General features: G+C 40.9%; 1 protein-coding gene and 1 long non-coding RNA gene across 5 annotated transcripts in view; one reads left to right on the plus strand and one right to left on the minus strand.

Moving 5' to 3' along the window:
- The window catches only part of CEP120 (centrosomal protein 120), a 166,719-nt gene that overhangs the window by 133,104 nt on the left and 14,181 nt on the right, over positions 1-19,434 (minus strand). For all 4 annotated transcript variants that reach the window (XM_044947829.2, XM_044947828.2, XM_044947827.2 and 1 more), the window contains exon 2: positions 9,902-10,024. The gene's annotated coding sequence lies outside the window, so the exon portion shown is untranslated. The remainder of the gene's footprint in view (positions 1-9,901; positions 10,025-19,434) is intronic.
- LOC123335109 lies at positions 6,340-7,445 on the plus strand. Its single transcript, XR_006553446.2, has 2 exons — positions 6,340-6,398; positions 7,243-7,445. It is a non-coding gene; the product is annotated as an uncharacterized LOC123335109 (long non-coding RNA).

Consider the following 19,434-nt stretch of genomic DNA (forward strand, 5'->3'; position numbering starts at 1 on the left):
GATTTTCCAGGCAAGAGTACTGGAGTGGGGTGGCATTGCCTTCTCCAGAAAAAATGCATATGCTTCATTAAAAAAAAATCATTAGAGTGAAGCATGGATATCCACCCATAAGACATTTATCTAAATGTTGATAATGCTGTAGTGGATTTCCCAAATTTATAGTACCCTATATTTGTAATTTGTCACAATTTCTCAAGGAAAGCCACTGAAGTGCAATGTTTTTGTAAGAATAACCTGAGCTTGAAAAAGTGATGGTGACTACGACAGAACCATCACTAACCCATGAGGAGGAACGGAGTCTTCTAAGGCCTTTTAAAACCAATGCATAATGATGATGACGACAGATGCTTTAATGTGAAAAACATGACAGATGTCTCTTCCAATGCCTTACAACTGAAGAATTCTCAGAAGATCTAAAACAAGGGTAACATTTAAATACTGAACTCAATACCTTATATTTACAACTACCTATAAGCATGAAGAACTTATTAATCCCCATTATGATCATCTCCTTTCAACCTTCTTCTTCACTGACCTCTTTTTATTTTTCATTTTTAATATATGCAAGGCTCTGTTCCAGGCACACACCAATTGTCACTTTTTTAAAAATACTTTGCAGTGGTTTTTCCTCTTCCCTATCTGGCCATGATTTCCCAGCCATTTAACATACCTAGTTTTCTTTCCACACTCTGTGAATATTGGTGACTTTTCATTTTCTTGTGCTACAAGCCCTCCTTTGGGCAATCTTACATACTTTCATAGTTTCAACTATTGCAACTTTCAGAATCATATTTCCTACATCCTGGTTGCTTCTCCTCCCATTCTCTGGAATTTTGGCACCACACACTCATCTTCCCCACACCAAGCTAGGCTTTCATTCTGGATGATTCAATTTCCTGGTGGTTCAACACCTGCCTCACACATCTTTCAAGACCTCTGTCATCCCACTGCAGCCACACACTCCCATGACTATTCCTTGGAACTTATGATCAACTGAATATATTCCACTGTCAGAATGACTAATTCAGGTATGCTATGCTTCCCAGGCGGCACTAGTGGTAAAGAACTCATCTATCTAATGCAGAAGACAGAAGTGATGCCGATTCCATCCCTGGATCAGGGAAGCTCCCCTGAAGGAGGGCATGGCAACCCACTCGAGTATTCTTGCCTGGAGAATCTCCATGGACAGAGGAGCCCGGTGGGCTACAGTCCGAAGGGTCACAAAGAGTAAAACATGACCGAAATGACAGTACGCATGCTCTGACAAAGCTTCTCTTTTTCCAGATTCTTCCTGAACTATATTCTCACTACAATTTTTCAAAAGCCTCAGTAGATCTGCAGTTCTCTGACCCTTTATCTTTCTCCTGACAATCAAGTTTGCCTTTATTTCTTTCTTATAAACCTTATCTATTTTAATCTAGCACTTCAACATTTTCTTCCCAACATCCTAAACTCCTTTGCCCAGTTGTTATTCTATCCCACTTCCTCACCAACCTCACTCAAGTTCCAACATTCCCCTGGAGAAATATCCTACACTAGGCAGGTTAATTTGTCACATATTCATGACACTTAACCTTAATCCTCACACTGCTGAAAAATGTATTTATGTTATTTAGGCAAGTCTCCAATTCTTCATCATGATTATTCCAAAATGTTTCTAATCACCCTCAAAACTCTGATACCCTCTATGCCACTTACAAATTGTTAGCCACTCCCAGATTTTCTCATCTCCTACTTTACTGAGAAGAGCATAAGCACAAAAGAGATTTTCCCTCAACTTGTCACATTAAGCTTACCTACACCTGCATCCACTCTTTCCTTCCTCTGTCTCAACAAACATTTATTGTCTACTGTGTGTCAGGCACTTTGCTGGGAATACAAAGAGTAAGACAGATGTAGTCTTTTACTTGTGAAGCTCATAGTTTGGTCGAGAAGAGATCTATTAAAGAACTATACCAATAGTTAATTAATTTGTGATCAGTGCTATGATGAAAACAGGATGCTACAAGATCCAAGGCCAGTGGGGCCTGACCTATATTTAACGTAAGACTTAAAGATAAATAGGAGTTGTTCAGGCAAAGGTATATATACATAGGAGTTCCAGTCAAGAACACAGATAAGAGTACGTCACATCCAAGGACATAAGCAGCAGCTGATGTGTCAGGAGCTCAGAGAAACCAGTATGAGATGAGACTGAGGGCAGATAGATCCCTGTTTAACCATGTTAAGGATTTCAGCATTTTTCTAACAACAGAAGGTCATGTAAGCAGGGCAATATGATTGGGTTTGTTTCTGCTTTGCCTTTTTTTTTTTTCATCACCTAAATCTGGCATTAAGAAAAGATTGTTCAGACTTGGGTGGGGGTCAGTGGAAGTAGGAAGAGCAGAGGCCTGATTGAACTGTACTAACCAGTGAGTGTGAGAACAAGGAAATGGATTAGCAAAAGTGTATTTATCTTTCTAATTTGGTTACAAAGGAAAAGCTGGTTACTGCAAGAGGATGTGAAATCATAGGGAGGTTTGCTTTCATTTGTGACACACTCGAGTACAGACATTAGGGAGAGGACAAGAGTGAAGGTGTTATATTTGCAAAGATCAAGAGAAACCTAAAAATCAAACTTCTTCCGGGAGCTTTCGCTAAAATTAGGTACATGTATGCTTGAAAAGCCTGGAGGAGGGCATGGCAACCCACTCCAGTATTCTTGCCCAGAGAATCCCCATGGACAGAGGACACTGGCAGGCTACAGCCCATGGGGTCACAGAGAGTCTGACATGACTAAGCGACTAAGCACAGTGCAGCATCTTGAAAAGGGGGCCTCCCTGGTAGCTCAGCAGTAAAGAATCTGCCTGCGATGCAGGAGACGCAGGTTTGATCCCTGGGTTGGGAATCCCCTAGAGCAGGGCATGGCAACCCACTCCAGTATTCTTGCCTGAAGAATCTGCATGGACAGAGGAGCCTGTTGTGAGCTGCAGTGCATAGGGTCACACAGAGTCAGACATGACTGAAGCGACTAAGCACAGCACAGCAATGCTTGAAAAGATCGCTCTTCATCCTGGGCAGAACACTGTGGCACATGTAATAAGTTATATAGTTTAGTGTGAGGGACTGACTGGGTGGGGAGACTAGGCAGGATGTGGCACATAAACTGAGCCTTGAAAAACGGGTAGACTGACGATGTCCTGAACTATGGTGATGGCGAGTTAGACACAAGAGGCGTTTGAAGAGAAGAGTTCTATTTCACTTCGTGATTAGGCCAGTGTAGACAACTAAAACTAAAGGGAACTACATGTTTCAAACCTAGGTATGTGAGTTGGTGATATGAATTTTGAACATGAAAGAGCTCATGCCCTGCTTCAGTTTCAGAGACAATTTTCTCCCTCCCTCTAATGGAGCAGGGAATGAGGATCAGGAGATGGAGGGAAGAGGTGAAAAGGAGCACTGACCAACATCCAGAAGTTACCAAGCTCAGTCTCCATTTTGTGGCTTATTTCCTCTTCAGTTTCCCCAAAGGGCAAATCTACACACGTTCAAGCATAAGCTCAAGTTATTATCCGTTTTGGTCTGTGAGTTGGCAGAAACAGAGGAGAGTGATGAGGCCTCATAATGACGAGGGTACGGGAAAGTCAGCACTCTCTCACTTTTGTCGTCAGAGAGGGAATCAGCACAAACTTTGCAGAGTCTGGCAATAAGTAGTGAAATTATCTCTAGAAATTTATCTCAAGGAGAGAATTGCAAAAAGCATAGGTATGAGGATACTCACGCAGAGTTATTTATAGAATGAAAAATTTGGAAACAACCCATGTGCCCATTTTTTGAGTAATAACTAAAGTATGGTATATCCATACAAGGCAAGACCATGGAGATGTTTTTTAAAAGAAACAAATACAGAAATATCTAAATATATCAATAGAAATATGGTCACAAGGCAAGCAAAAAATAATGTTATTGAAAATATTTGGCAATACAGTTGATCACATTTATTAAAAACTATTTACTTACATATCAAAAAAATCTTAAAAGATACACAACCAGAGGCAAATAAATTATTTTGGAAAAATATGTATCTAGGTTTTAAAAGTGATTGAGATTGGGATTATAGTTCCTGTCGAGTTTATTTTTGCTTGCTTTTATTCTCTTGTGCTTTCTATTTAGTAATTGATAAAGATTGTTCTTAGAAGCAAAATGTTTTTTAGCTTAAAATCCAAATATAAATAATTTGGGGTAATACATACTTATCAACATTTAGATCCATCTGTGTGCTTATTGGCCTATCCATAATAAAAGGGAAAATAAATAGAAAACTTAAAGCTAGAATAAGTAAAAGCCATTTCATGTTTATGACACCACAGGTTTTCTTCTTCATGTGATGCTATACTAAAAGGTTTTCTAGAGACTTTAAAGTGTTAAGGCACCTCTCTACTCAACAAAAAGTAAGATGCAGCAAGTAAAAATGGCCTTTCAAAATTGAATGGATGCCCTAGTAAAATCCAATTAGTGGCAGCTTTCTTGAGACTAAGAATCATTTCCATTAGAGTGGTCCTTGGTCAGAGATCATTCTTTAAGAAATTCTAGTCTCTCCATGATGAACACAGCTTAGTTTAGGATTATTGAGACCTTAATGTATAACACACCTGTAGAAGTTCCCTTCACTTAGAAGATTCTTTGAAATGAATCGATTAATAAAAGAATAATTAAAATATATAGTTATATGGCCAACAGGACAGAATGTGCATCAGAAATTTTGAGAAGCTGAACATGACAATATAATAATATACATAATAACATTAGTAATAGTAAAAATAATAGCTGCTATAAGGGAAGGCAGATTCGTCACTGCTAAAAGTGACACAAATATCGGAAAGTGCTGTCTCGGTCAATTTCAGCTATCACAAGAAATACCATTGATTAAACAATAAACATTCATTTCTCTCAGTTCTGGAGTCCAACAAGTCTGAAATCAGGGTGCTAGCGTGGTCAGGTTCTTGGTGAGGGCCCTCGTTTTGGTTAAGTCTTCCCATGGCCTTTCCTAGTCACATGCATGCAGAGAGTGGGATTTGGGGTATCTCTTCCTCCTTCTCTAAGGGCATAAACCTAATTACTATACCTCCCAAAGGCCCCACCTCCCAATACCATTACAATGGGAATTAGAACTACAACATACAGATGTTGGGGGGGAGGCCCAAACATTCAGTCCATGGCAAATGCCAGCATGTCTTACAGAGGCAGAATGTCTCCTTAATCATATTACCCATTAATTGATGCCATTATTTTTACAGGAAAAAACAAACAAACAATGAAAGTTGGGTGGTCAGCATGACTGCCTTGTGAAAAGGAGATGCCAGAGAGAAAACTTTAAAACACCCACTCAGTGTCTCCAGTGAGGGTGGATGCTTTAGCTTACAACCCCTCTCCCTACTACTTATGGCAGGTGACCCTGGTTTAAAGGCTGATAAATCAGGTCATGACAGGGTGATGTCATCAGGCATTTAAGCATTACAATTGTCCCTGCTCCCCCCTCTCAACCGCTGCCACTCTCTCTGATTCCACGTTCACTAAATGGCTTCTAAATAGTAATGTGCTTCCCCACACAGATTTCCTACCGGGAAGGAATGTGCTGCTCTTGCAGACTTGAAAAGTCCATGGGATAGCTACATTTCTCTTTTCAGCTTGCTGTCCTTCTCATTTACATAGACCACCATCGATGAGCTCATCTGCTCCATGCTGGAGAGCTTGAGATTCAGTACAGTTCAGGGAGGCTGATCAACTGCAATGGAATCACCTAACTCTTTTACTCATTCATAGAATTTGACCCCTTGCTCACAGTCTTCCTCTTTATCTCAGACTCTGGCATCCCCATGGGTGATTTCAATGTCTACATGGATGTCCCACCTAACATCCTGGCTCCAGGTTCTTTCACACACACATAGTCTAGCTTTTCCTTTGCTCTGCCTCAGCCATCTGCTCCTATGGCCATATCCTAGATCTTGCCAGCACCATCTGAAATTGTTCTACATTTCAAATCATTAACTCCGATTTCTTGTTCTCTGACCACAAGTTCTCCTTTCCCAGCTCACCAGTTCCCTCCTCTCATGTCAACTGCTTCCATAAAAGAATCAGAACTATTCAGAATTTTCTCACAGAACTTTGTAGTCATTTCCCAAAGATTTTTAGCTATCTTTTTTATGTTGTATAGCATAAAATCGACCTTGTTCATCACTTTGAAATGTACGGTTCCCTGGCATTATTTGGAGCCATCCAAAGCTCCACAACTTTTTTTATCTTGTAAAACTGAAACTCTGTACCCATTAAACACTAACTCCCTGTTCCTTCCACCTCCATCTCCTGGCAACCACCATTCTACTTTCTACCTCTAAATTTGACTACTCCAGGTACTTCATGTGAGTAGAACCACACAGTCCTTGTCTTTTTGTGACTGGCTAATTTCACTTAGCATAATGTCCTCAAGGTCCATCATGTTACAGGATGTGTCAGAATTTCCTTCCTTAATAAGGCTGAATAATATCCCATTGTATGTACAGACCATATCCTGTTTGTTCGTTCATCTGCTGATAGACACTTAGGTTGCTTTCACCCTGTGGCTACTGTGAATGATGCTGCTAGAAATGTGGGTGTATTTATTCACCTTTTTTGTTGCTGTCAGCCTCTGAAAAGCTTTATTAATTACTCCTTTACAAACCAAGCCAGTACTAAAATAATTCCTCAAATATTTGTCCTCTATCTTCCATCTTTGCTTTGTCTAAAAATAGTAACGATAACTCAGAAACTCCAGGAGATAGTGAAGGACAGGGTAGCCTGGCATGTTGCATCCATGGTATTACAAAGAGTCAGACACGACTGAGAAACTCAACAACAACAACTACTACTCAGATTCACCTTTGTGATGGCGCTTTTTGGCTAAGGTATTTAACCTTGTTGAAGGCTATTCATTGACCCTGCTATCAATGGATAGGCATACTCTATAATTTTTACCTAGCTAATAAATGTTTATTAAATAGGCAAAGCTATGCAAGGGACTTCCCTAAGAGGGTTCAGACTAACAGTGGCTTTCAAATATAGTTTTTTGAAGGATTTCTCGTTAATTACATGGCCAGCTCTCCTATCGTTCAGGCACATAGGACAATTTTACTCCCTTACTGTCCTTGCAGTTAGGAGAGGTCAAGAGACTAGTTCTGGCAAATGGCTGCAAGTTGAATGTGTGTGTCTCACACTGAAGCATTGCAGGTTTGCTTCTGGACAAATGCTCTCTCTTCTTCTGCTGCATCAACTAAGGAGACCACTTGTTCCAGATGGTACAGCTTTAGGATGGTGGCACTTTCAACAGCTGATCACTGAACGGCCATATGGAAGGCATTTTCCCTGGACGGCTGCCCGGACCCTCAACAGACATTTTGTAAGCAAGAAATAAACCACTGAGATTTGTGGGATTATTTGTTTATGTAACATAACCTGGTCTATCCTGACTAATACAGTAGGGAGCTATTTAATCAAACAGTTGGTGGTGATACACCCATTAATCACACAGCTATTTTTTTTAATGAGGCTAATATATGTTGATATAGAAAAATCTTCCAAATACATTTGCTTTAGAAAGCAATGGGACTTCCCTGGTGGCTCAGTGGCTAAGACTCCACACTCTTAATACAGGGGGGCCTGGGGTCGATCCCTAGTCAGGGAACTAGATCCTACATGCCACAGTGAAGAGTTCACGTAACTAAGACCTGGCATAGTCAGACATATAAATAACAAATATATACATTTTTCAATTTAAAAAATAAAATAAAAAACAAGACACAGAATGCAGTATACAGCATGTTATTATTTGTATAAAATACAAATAAACATTCACATAGACATTGAATACCTGCCCAGGTACAAAAAAAAACTGCTAAGAGTGGTTGCCTCTGAGAAGAGGATAAGAGGACAAACAGGTGTGGGAGAGAGCGATTTTTTACTGTTGGAATATTTTAATGTATTTAGTATTTAATAATATTTTAAAATAATAAATGTGCATGGATTACTTGGTCACAGTAAATAAGCTTTAAAAGCTATAACAAAAATCTAAATTGTCTAGTTGTTAGGGGATCAGAAAGAAAAAAAAAAGTTTGAGTAATCATGCAGAAATCAGATTGACAAGATTTGATAGCTTGTAAATATTAAGCATATTGCTTAGTCATCCAACCGTGTCCAACTCTTTTGCGACCCAATGGACTGCACCCCACCAGGCTCCTCTGTCCATGGGGTTCTCCAGGCAAGAATACTGGAGTGGGTAGCTATTCCCTTCTTCAGGGGATCTTCACAAACCAGTGATCAAACCCTGGCCTCTTGCATTGCAGGCGGATTCTTCACAGTCTGAGCCACCAGGAAAGCCCAAATATTAAGCATAAGGGAAAGGTAGAAGTCAGAGATGGCTGTAACATGAGTTCCTTGAGGGCAAGAACTCACACTGGCTTCTTTAATTTCATTGATAGTACAATATTGATACATCAATAATGGTTATGTTATAAATAATTTTGTCCTTTGCAATTTATATTACATTCTGAAGTAGGAAATGTTTTTCATTTTGTACATAATAAAATTTCAATAAATGATTCCTTTACTTTTATTTTGGCCTACTTGTTACCTTCAACTCCACATAACTATTTAATAAGAATATGTTAACAAAAAGATAAAATCAGACCATGGAAATATAGAGTCAAACATAATGCCTTCACATTTATCAAATATTAAATGATTGAGACTCAAAGGTCTAGAAGAATTGAAGCTGTTTGAGAATTCAGTCATCATTTTTATAGAAAATAACTTGATATGATAGCATTTATATAAATCTATTTCTGTATTTTGTTTAACTTCCAAACAAGAGTACTCATTTGTTTCAAGTTTTGCATAACAGATTTAATGTTTGGTTTCTTTTTCTTCTCTTCTGATTTGCTGGAATTTTGTATGCTGCCAAGTCACTTCAGTCATGTCCGACTCTGTGTGACCCCATAGACGGCAGCCTACCAGGCTCCCCCGTCTCTGGGATTCTCCAGGCAAGAACACTGGAGTGGGTTGCCATTTCCTTCTCCAATGCATGAAAGTGAAAAGTGAAAGTGAAGCCACTCAGTTGTGTGCGACTCTTCGCAACCCCATGGACTGCAGCCCACCAGGCTCTTCCATCCAAGGGATTTTCCAGGCAAGAGTACTGGAGTGGGTTGCCATTGTCTTAGCATTGCTCACAAGAACAATTACATTTCTTTTCCTTGAGATTTTTAAAGATATTTTAGCTGTATAAAGCATATAGTAGTCTACCATGTGTCATAGAGTGATTTCTAATCTCTCAAACATGGGAAAGAGGAAAAGAAGCTGCTTGGTTTTAGAGGAACCCCTTTACATGTAAGGAGACCAGTATTTGCTCTAAATAAAAGTGGAAGAGGTGCAGAGAGTTCTCTCGTAACTCAATGAGGCAGAGCGGATCACCTTTCTTTTTTACAGGTAAAGGTAGCCCAGTGACCCAGAAAGATACAGGGGGCATCGCCCAGTTGCAGAACTCTGCCTGCCGGCAATGATGCTATGAGTGTAGGTGCAGGCAAAAGCCTGTCTGATTCTAGGGATGACTAGGTTCAATAACCAATGATGCCTGGGCAGAAATCAAGAGGTTTTCACATGCTGAGCATCTACCTGTAACTTAGCTCCTTCCTCTGACCCAGAAGATTTCTCACTGGTGCTTGGTCCTGCCTTCCTTCAGCATGTTCTAGGCTGTTCACACACCACACAGCTGGTACTTCGGTTTTCACCCTGACCCTTCCAATTTTAGATTTATTCCTGCTTTCCCAACATCTGACCTCATTCATAATGTTTTCCTTGCTATTGGCACCCCGACCCCATCATGATTTGTACTCACTCCTTGATGCTGCTGCTTCTGGCTGCTTAGGGAATCACTTCACCTTGACCTGCTTGGCCTTCATCTCCTTGCAGGCTCCTGCAGGCAGCACCTTGAGATATACCCTGATCCTTCCAATGGAACCTAGACAAGTAAACAGGAGACTTTAGGAGACTGTACCCCAAAGACTCTATCATTGGTCACCTCCAGTATCACAAGAAACTATGACACTCAAATTGTCACTACATTTGTCAGCCCCATATGATATTCTGTCCTCCAAAGGAAAATCTCATGTCACTAAATTGCAAGGGGGTATCAAAAGCCTTTTGTAACCCTGAAATTATGTTGTCTTTAATCAAAGCTTTCAAATCATTGTTTCCAACAATTGAATTCCTAGAAATTACAGATTTTTTAAAAAAGATTTTTCTGTTTATTTTACTTATATATTGACTTATTTTTATAAATATACCACATACTAATTATAGTGATATAAGACAGTTGACATTTTTATTGCCTTTTCAAAAGGTGAGAGAGGGGTCCCACCACCTCCAACCCCTTTTTATTTGTGCAGAATCCCCAATTGTATCATTAATATCATCTGTTATAGAAGCCACAGTAGTCAAATGTTTCATCTTCATGTTCCTTATACTCAGGCATGTGACCAAGAGTGTTTATCAGAAATTATTCTTGAGAAATGTGGGGACATCCGAAAGTCATTCACATGATTTATCTGGGGGGTTTATCTTAAAAGAGGAAGACAATTTTCCTCATGTATCATGTGCATGAGTGTGTGCTAGGTCATGTCCGACTCTTTGCAACCACATGGACTGTAGCCAGCCAGGTTGCTCTGTCCATGGGATTTCCCAGGCAAGAATACTGGAATGGGTTGCCATGCCTTCCTCCAGGGGATCTTCTTGACTCAGGGATTGAATCCAGGTCTCTTGCATCTCCATGTGCCATCTTCCTTTACTCATATCTCCATACTTGTAAAAAGAGTCAAGTTTTAGAATGCTTTGGAGGGATTATAAGGATGTACACAGAAGGAAAAGCCCAACACAACAAAAGATTTGCATGACTAGAAAGCATCCCAGCTGTATCCTCTGTGTATCTAAACACCTCTTTACCCTTTTGCAAGGTAGTAACTACATTTATTTTTGATAGATTCAATTCTGCTAAACATCACTGTAACTTAGGACATCACTGTAACCATCACCAAAAATGCGGTGCTTTTGTGGAAACTAGGAAAAAATACTCCTTCTTCAAGACACTTTACTGACATGTAACAGAAAATTGTTACTATTTACCGATTTTTATTAGAACAAGACACTTTAATACATTAAGCCCCCCCAACTAATTTCTATACACAATTCCATAACATAAACAGTATATCTTATATGTCACAGACATGACTATAGTCCCATTCTTGGCTTGTTTTCCAATGGCATGTGCTGTGCTTAGTTGCTCAGTCATGTCCAACTCTTTGCTACCCCATAGACTGTAGCCTGCCCAGCTCCTCCATCTATGGGGATGCTCCGGGCAAGAACACTGAAGAGGGTTGCCATGCCCTTTTCCAGATCTTCCCAACCCATGGATCGAGCCGGGGCCTTCTGCATTGCAGGCAGATTATTTACCAGCTGAGTTACCAGGGAAGCCCTTCCAATTTCATGAGAACCCCCAAATGGTAGATCAAGGTTGTTGCTTCCAATTCAGTGAAACCATAATTGTTTCATCTGCTGAAAGAAATCTTTGAGCACTAAGACTGTTAAATCAGCAAAGCCCTAAGAAGGAAGGACAAGTAGGTCATTAGGTTTAATAGTGAGAGGTGCCACTCCCAATACCATGCACTGATTCTTGGACTCATATATTATTGCTGTAGTGGAAAAGCACCAAGTATCAGTCTCTGGTTCAGAGTCCAAACGGCATCTACAGACTAGCACCCAGAGGAGTTCCCTAAGCTATATAACTGAATATTCAATAGGTATTCTCTTACTCTATAAGGCAAACTATCAAGTGATGTCACATGGTACCCTGCAACCCTAAAGGTATCAGTATTGCGTTATTTCACTAAAAAGTAAACTTATTAAAAGTAGCATTTTATGGATAACCAACAAGGACCTACTGTAGAGCACAGGGAGCTCTTGCTCAATATTATGTGGCAACCTAAATGGGAAAAGAATTTAAAAAAGAATTAGATACACCCATATCTATAACTGAATCACTTTGCTGTACAGGTGAAACTATCACAACACTGTTACTAAATTATACTGTAATATAGAAGTTTAAAAGGTAACATTTTGAAAGAGAAGTTGCTAATGAACAAAGTGTTCATTAAATCCATAGATTGTATTACTTGCAGATATATAGTAGCCAGGAAAGGCAAATTCAAATGCAAAATAAATATCCTTCCAATGAAAACAAAAACTGCCCCTTTCTGAAACAGTGTACTCTGCCTGACACCAACTGCTTATCTGGTCCCCTTGGAGCTGCGGACCACATCAGAGGGTCAGATCCAGTTAATGCAAATATCAAGGTGGACATTCAGTGCTGGGAGTAGGCAGGCCAGCCTTAGTGATCGCGAGTCCATGTAGTTAAGCCCATGCCTAGGTTCTACTTATTTCAATGTGACCACTTAATGTGCTCACCAAGCAAGCACAGAGTGTCTCAGGGCACATCCGATTTTATTGCAAATATTTCATTTATGACAGTAAGTTCATGAGTTGAATCCTAAGGACAGGTGCTCAATCTCTGCTAGGACCTACTAGCTGTTCCTCAAAAGGAGAATTATTAACTCGGCAAAGAGAGTGTGCTTATGAGCCAGCACCCTACAGGCCTCTGTTATGATTTGTGTACTGAAATTTTCACAGAATTTAGAGAGAATTCCGATCTCCTATAGAAACTTTGAATCTTGTTGGATTCACCAGGTCATAAAGGAGCAGAGCTGCCTGCAGTACAGCTGGAACTGTCTGCCTTCACAGGTTCTGAGCCCCACTCGAATTTGACAGCTCTGAATCAAAGCTCTACCTTATGTTGCTTCCAAAATCCGATGAGGTCTTTCAAGTGTCATGACTCTCTCTTCAGTGGCAAAGTTGTCCTTCATAGTGACAACGATATTCCTATGTGCTTCAGGTAAGTGTGAGGCCTATCTAAAGTCAATGCTACCTCTTTTCCTGGGTGTTTACAGTGTGGAATAATAATGTATTAGACTATCATGAGGCCCTACAAAATGGGGAGACATTCAGGTTCAAATTGTGGCACAGAGGACAAGAGCTGTTGTAATCCTGAGACAAGGTAAGTATACTACTGCAGAAAGTGAAGATAAACTTCTGAGATTTTCTGTTTATTGAGAAAGCATTTGTCAGACCAATAGATGCAAACCAAAAACTGCTTTTATTTGCTCCAGTAAAGAAACTAAATCTGGATTGGCCACCCTGAGTTGAAAAAGAGTTGTTGTTTAGTCACTGAGTCGTGTCTGACTCTTTGCAACCCCATGGACTATAACCTGTCAGATTCCTCTGTCCATAGTATTTCCCAGGTAAGAAATACTGGAGAGGATTGCCATTTCCTTCTCCAGGAGATCTTCTCAAACTGTGGATCAAACCTGAGTCTCCTGCATTGGCAGGTGGATTCTTCACGGCTGAGCCATCAGGCAAGCCCCTGAAAAACCGATTCGGTTTATGATAATCAACTAGATGTGAATGTTTATGAAATATTTTGGAGTCCTGAAGGCAATGGCAACCCACTCCAGTACTCTTGCCTGGAAAGTCCCATGGACGGAGGAGCCTGGTAGGCTGCAGTCCATGGGGTCGTGAAGAGTCGGACACGACTGCACGACTTCACTTTTACTTTTCACTTTCATGCATTGGAGAAGGAAATGGCAACCCACTCCAGTACTCTTGCCTGGAGAATCCCAGAGATGGGGGAGCCTGGTGGGCTGCCATCTATGGGGTCGCACAGAGTCAGACACGACTGAAGCGACTTAGCAGCAGCAGCAGCAGCAGCAGGGTATTTCTGCCTAGGCCAAACAAACTATTTTGGAATCTTTTAAGTCTTTGAAGGTAGCATTTAACTTTGTATCTCCAGCCCCACCCCTCCCAGCCTCCTCCCACAGATGTGATACTTTCTGAGATACAGCTCTTGATCTACTTTCTGATGGGGATGGGAAGCTCTAAGAGTTTTTTCTCTGAACCTTCCTACCATAATAGCTAGCATGACCGTATAATTTATCATCAAAACCAGTTTACTTTTGATAGTGAAAAGTGAAGTGAAAGCGCTCAGTTGTGTTCGACTCTTTGTGACACCATGGACTACCCAGAATATCTCCAGATATTCCAAAACTATCCAGAATTCTCCAGGCCAGAAGACTGGAGTGGGTAGCTATTCCCTTCTCCAGGGGCTCTTCCCAACCCAGGAATTGACCCCAGGTCTCCCGCATTGCAGACGCCTTCTTTACCAGCTGAGCCGTGAGGGAAGCCCCTTGAAAAGGAGTATTATTAATAATTATGCCAGAAAAAGAGATACAGACTGATCCTTTGGGAACCAGGAATCCAGTGTGGGGATTTGGCCCTTTGCTGAGGTTATCTGTACTGGTACTACATTTAGAAACCAGGAAAACAACTATCAGGTAGGTTCAGGAACATACTAGGCCTTAATGAGCTGGATTTGGTTTGCAATTTTATTCAAAACCTGAACGCTTTCAGTCTCCATTCTAACTAGTGAATCACACTGAGAGTCAGCTCTATTTCTTGGAATTAGTGTTAGCTCAGAGCAACGTCCAAATATCCCTAAAAGTTCTGGGTAGTTCTGTTTTCCCAGTGCACAGTTACTCTGATAAATGAAAATTTTCCTTCGTGGAAAGCTAGAAAGAAAATCATAGAACATATTTATGAAGAATTACAAGGATGGTGACTGCAGCCATGAAATTAAAAGACGCTTACTCCTTGGAAGGAAAGTTATGACCAACCTAGATAGCATATTGAAAAGCAGAGACATTACTTTGCCAACAAAGGTTCGTCTAGTCAAGGCTATGGTTTTTCCTGTGGTCATGTATGGATGTGAGAGTTGGACTGTGAAGAAGGCTGAGCACCGAAGAATTGATGCTTTTGAACTGTGGTGTTGGAGAAGACTCTTGAGAGTCCCTTGGACTGCAAGGAGATCCAACCAGTCCATTCTGAAGGAGATCAGCCCTGGGATTTCTTTGGAAGGAATGATGCTAAAGCTGAAACTCCAGTACTTTGGCCACCTCATGTGAAGAGTTGACTCATTGGAAAAGACTCTGATGCTGGGAGGGATTGGGGGCAGGAGGAGAAGGGGACGACAGAGGATGAGATGGCTGGATGGCATCACTGACTCGATGGACTCGAGTCTTGGTGAACTCCGGAAGTTGGTGATGGATAGGGAGGCCTGGTGTGCTGCGATTCATGGGGCCGCAAAGAGTCGGACATGACTGAGCGACTGAACTGATCTGATCTGATCTGATCTGACAAGGTCCCCTTAGATGCATCCTTGTGTTGTTGGTCCGTTGCTAAGTCATGTCTGACTCTTTGCAACCCCATAGACTGCAGCATGCCAGGCTTCCTCGTCCTTGCCCATCTCCCGGAGTTTGGTCAAAGTCATGTCCATTGAGTTGGTAATGCTATCTAAACATCTCATCCTCTGTTGGCCCCTTCTCCTCCTGCCATCAATATTTCCCAGCATCAGGGTCTTTTCCAATGAACCAGATCTTTGCACTAGGTGGCCAAAGTATTGGAGCTTCGGCATCAGTTCTTCCAATGAATCAATTCAGGACTGATTTCCTTTAGGATGGACTGGTTGGATCTCCTTGCAGTCCAAGGGACTCTCAAGAGTCTTCTTCAACACCAGAGTTCAAAAGCATCAATTCTTCAGTGTTCAGCCTTCTTTATAGTCTAACTCTCACATCCATACATGACTACTGGAAAAACCATAGCTTTGACTATGTGGACCTTTATCAGCAAAGTGGTATCTCTGCTTTTTAATATGTGGTCTAGGTTTGTCATAGCTTTCCTCCCAAGAAGCAAGTGTCTTTTAATTTCATGGATGCAGTCACCATCCACCATAGAGAAGAGCAAACCACTCCAGTATTCTTGCTGTGAGAACCCCATGAACAATATGATAAGGCAAAAATGCATCCTGCATCACCTCAAAGTTTTAGGGATGTTTCTGTAGGGGCTCAGGTCTGAGAATTAAGTGAAGAACTGTGACTGTTGTGGTAGCTGAACACAGGCCTCTCCCAGTCGAGAGAGGTCCTGTTGTTACAAAAGTCAAATAGGGCCTGGGTGGCTCTTCTCTCGGGATTCTAATTATAGGCCTGGAGACAGTCAGGGTCAGCGGAGGTCAGGCCCATGCTAGGATTTTCCTTGTTTGATAACTTCCTCAGGTAAGACCATTACAGAGTCTTCAAGCAAGGCACTTACAGATTTATCCCTAGAGAGAGAAGATACTACCTTTGAGACATTCGATTCCTTCTAAATATCCCTATTCCTATTCTTACCAATCAACTCTTTTTCAATAACTGCTCTAGGTTGAACATAGGATTTATTGACCACACCAGGAGCGGGAAAGGGGATGATATGCTAATGAAAAGTATCCTGGGACTAACAGCCAAGACACGGGAACAACCTAAATGTCCATCAACAGATGGAATGGATAAAGAGAATGTAGTACCTGTATATGATGAAATACACTCAGCCATAAAAAAGAACAAAATAATGCCAGTTGCAGCAACATGAATGGACCTGAAGATCGTCACACTAAGTGAAAAAGAGTCAGAAAAGAGAAAGACAAAGTTGAAAAGGGAAAGACAGATACTGTATGGTATCACTTATGTGTGGAATCTAAATTACGACACAAGTGAATTTATCTATGAGACAGAATCGCAGACATGGAGGACAGATTGTGGTTGCCAGAGGGGATCGGGGTGGGGGAGGGATGGATTGGGAGTTTGGGATTCAAAGATGTAAACTATTACACACAGAATGGATAAACAGCAGGGTTCTACTGTATAGCACAGGGAATTATAATGGCTCAATATTCTGTGATAATCCATAATGGTAAAGAATATGGAAAAAATGTGTCTATATGTACCACTAAATCACTTTGATGTACAGTCGAAATTAACATTATAAACCATACGTCAATGAAATAAATTTTAGAAAAGAAAACTATGCTGGGACAAGAGACATCAAATATCCAGGAGAAACTAGATGTATAATCACTTTAGCCATGCTCGTTAGGTTATTTTATTAGCCATGAGGTTGCTCAAAGTCCTTTCTTCAATAGATATTTCATTCTAGATGATAATTTGATTAAATCTGAATGAATAAGCTGACAGACTACCATGCCTTAATATTAGCTAAATATTGTCTTTATGTCCAGACATGCCTGATAAACAATCCCAGATTCATTGCATTCTGTCAAAGTTTCCCTGTACCCACTCATCTTACCAACTTCTTACCAGTCAGCATTCTTAGTACCAACTGATTCCTAACAGCGACTGTTGGGCCATCTGGATTCCCACTAGGTAACTGTTTACTTCCTAGGATGGTGTATTCGGAAGCATCTAGAAGATCTGATGGATGCTCAGTAGAATCTGATACCAATGTCAGATCACCACAAAGACAGCATAAAAGCTCTCCCTGGGTACATTTTGGATATCTAATTAATCATGTGTTCTAATGAGCTATAGCTTATACAAAAAATTTACACTAAGCATTTGCTTTCTGCATAGTACTCAGTCCTTCAAATGGCGAACACTGTGTATTTTGCAGAGCTAATATATTTAAGTCTTTCATCACCCAGAATAAATTAGTGATTCCAAGCTGTGGAACAAGAGAACAAAAAACAATCCCAACACAATGGTAAATGTGACCAAAAAGTATCATTTTCATGCTTTGGAGACAGAGATTAGGACCAATCTCCTGGCTCTAGGACAGAATTTTGTCTCATCAATAAATGAACAGTTGGATTGAATGAACAATATAGCGGCTTCTAGCGCTGGTATTCTATGAGTTTATAAAACATTAGCTTGGAAAAACACCTGAATAATATCCCTCAATGTTAGAGAAGGATAGGTGCTTACAAAGTTTAGGGTGTATTGTTTCTGTTTTTGTTTTTCCTGCTCACAAGAGCGGTGAGCTGAGGGGAAAAGAACTGCACGATGCTTGTTCCATGCTTTAGCAGAAAGAAATCAGTATAGATAGAGTTCAGGAAACCCCTCGACCGAGTCTGGAAGATCCTGAGAAGAGGATTGACAAGAGCGTGAACATGCTGAGGTTGAGAGAACCACCCACATGGACACTGCAGGTTTTTAGCTTGGGTGTGATGCTGTGGACTTTCTTCTTTTTGCCACAGATTACACCCCTTACACATGACTGAGTGACTTCACTTTCACTTTTCACTTTCATGCATTGGAGAAGGAAATGGCAACCCACTCCAGTGTTCTTGCCTGGAGAATCCCAGGGATGGGGGAGCCTGGTGGGCTGCCATCTATGGGGTCGCACAGAGTCAGACACAACTGAAGCGACTTAGCAGCAGCAGCAGCAACACCCCGTACATTCCAACATGGATTTCACACCCGCCCCACTATGGGATTCTGCCATTTCCAACCAGGTACACATTTCCTATGGGGCTACAGGAAGTTTGTGAAAACTTTGTGAAAATAAATGTGACTCATGTCCCACACATTGCACTCCTAAAAACTAAATGATGCTTTGTATTATTATTTTGAAAAGTCTTTTAACAGTTATTTATATGACCTATCTTTGTACCTTTGATGCCAAATAATGGTTGCCTTCTTTTGGAAGTAAGTTTTATTAGACAGTTTAGTTCAGTCGCTCAGTCGTGTCCGACTCTGCAATCCCATGAATTGCAGCACGCCAGGCCTCCCTGTTCATCACCATCTCCCGGAGTTCACTCAAACTCATGTCCATAAAGTCGGTGATGCCATCCAGCCATCTCATCCCGTCGTCCCCTTTTCCTCCTGCCCTCAATCCCTCCCAGCATCAGAGTCTTTTCCAATGAGTCAACTCTTCACATGAGGTGGCCAAAGTACTGGAGTTTCAGCTTTAGCATCATTCCTTCCAAAGAACAGTAAATCGTCTCAAAAAATTTAATTTTAAAAAGAAGCTGAAAGAAAATAAATATTTAGAAGCAAATGTCTTATAACTACTCTCGTAATTTAGAGGCAGACACAGTTCATCTTCTACCATGCTTGCTGGTTTTCTGTATATGACTCAGATTTGATTAATGATGGTGAAAAACAATTCTGTGAGATCAGGAAGGTGGCGCTAGTGGTAAAAAGAACCCGCCTGCCAATGCAGGAGACATAAAAGACGTTGACTTTTTATCCCTGGGTTGGAAAAATCCCCTGGAGGAGAGCATGGCAACCCACTCCAGTAGCCTTGCCTGGAGGTTCCCATGGACAGAGAAGCCTGGTGGGCTACAGTCCTTTTGGTCATCAAGAGTTGGACACAACTGAAGCCATTTAACAAGCATGCAAGGTCAGGAAAGCATAATTTATCCTGTGAAAGTTATTTTTA

This window comes from Bubalus bubalis, chromosome 9 (genome assembly GCF_019923935.1).
Source record: "Bubalus bubalis isolate 160015118507 breed Murrah chromosome 9, NDDB_SH_1, whole genome shotgun sequence".
Taxonomy (NCBI): domain Eukaryota; kingdom Metazoa; phylum Chordata; class Mammalia; order Artiodactyla; family Bovidae; genus Bubalus; species Bubalus bubalis.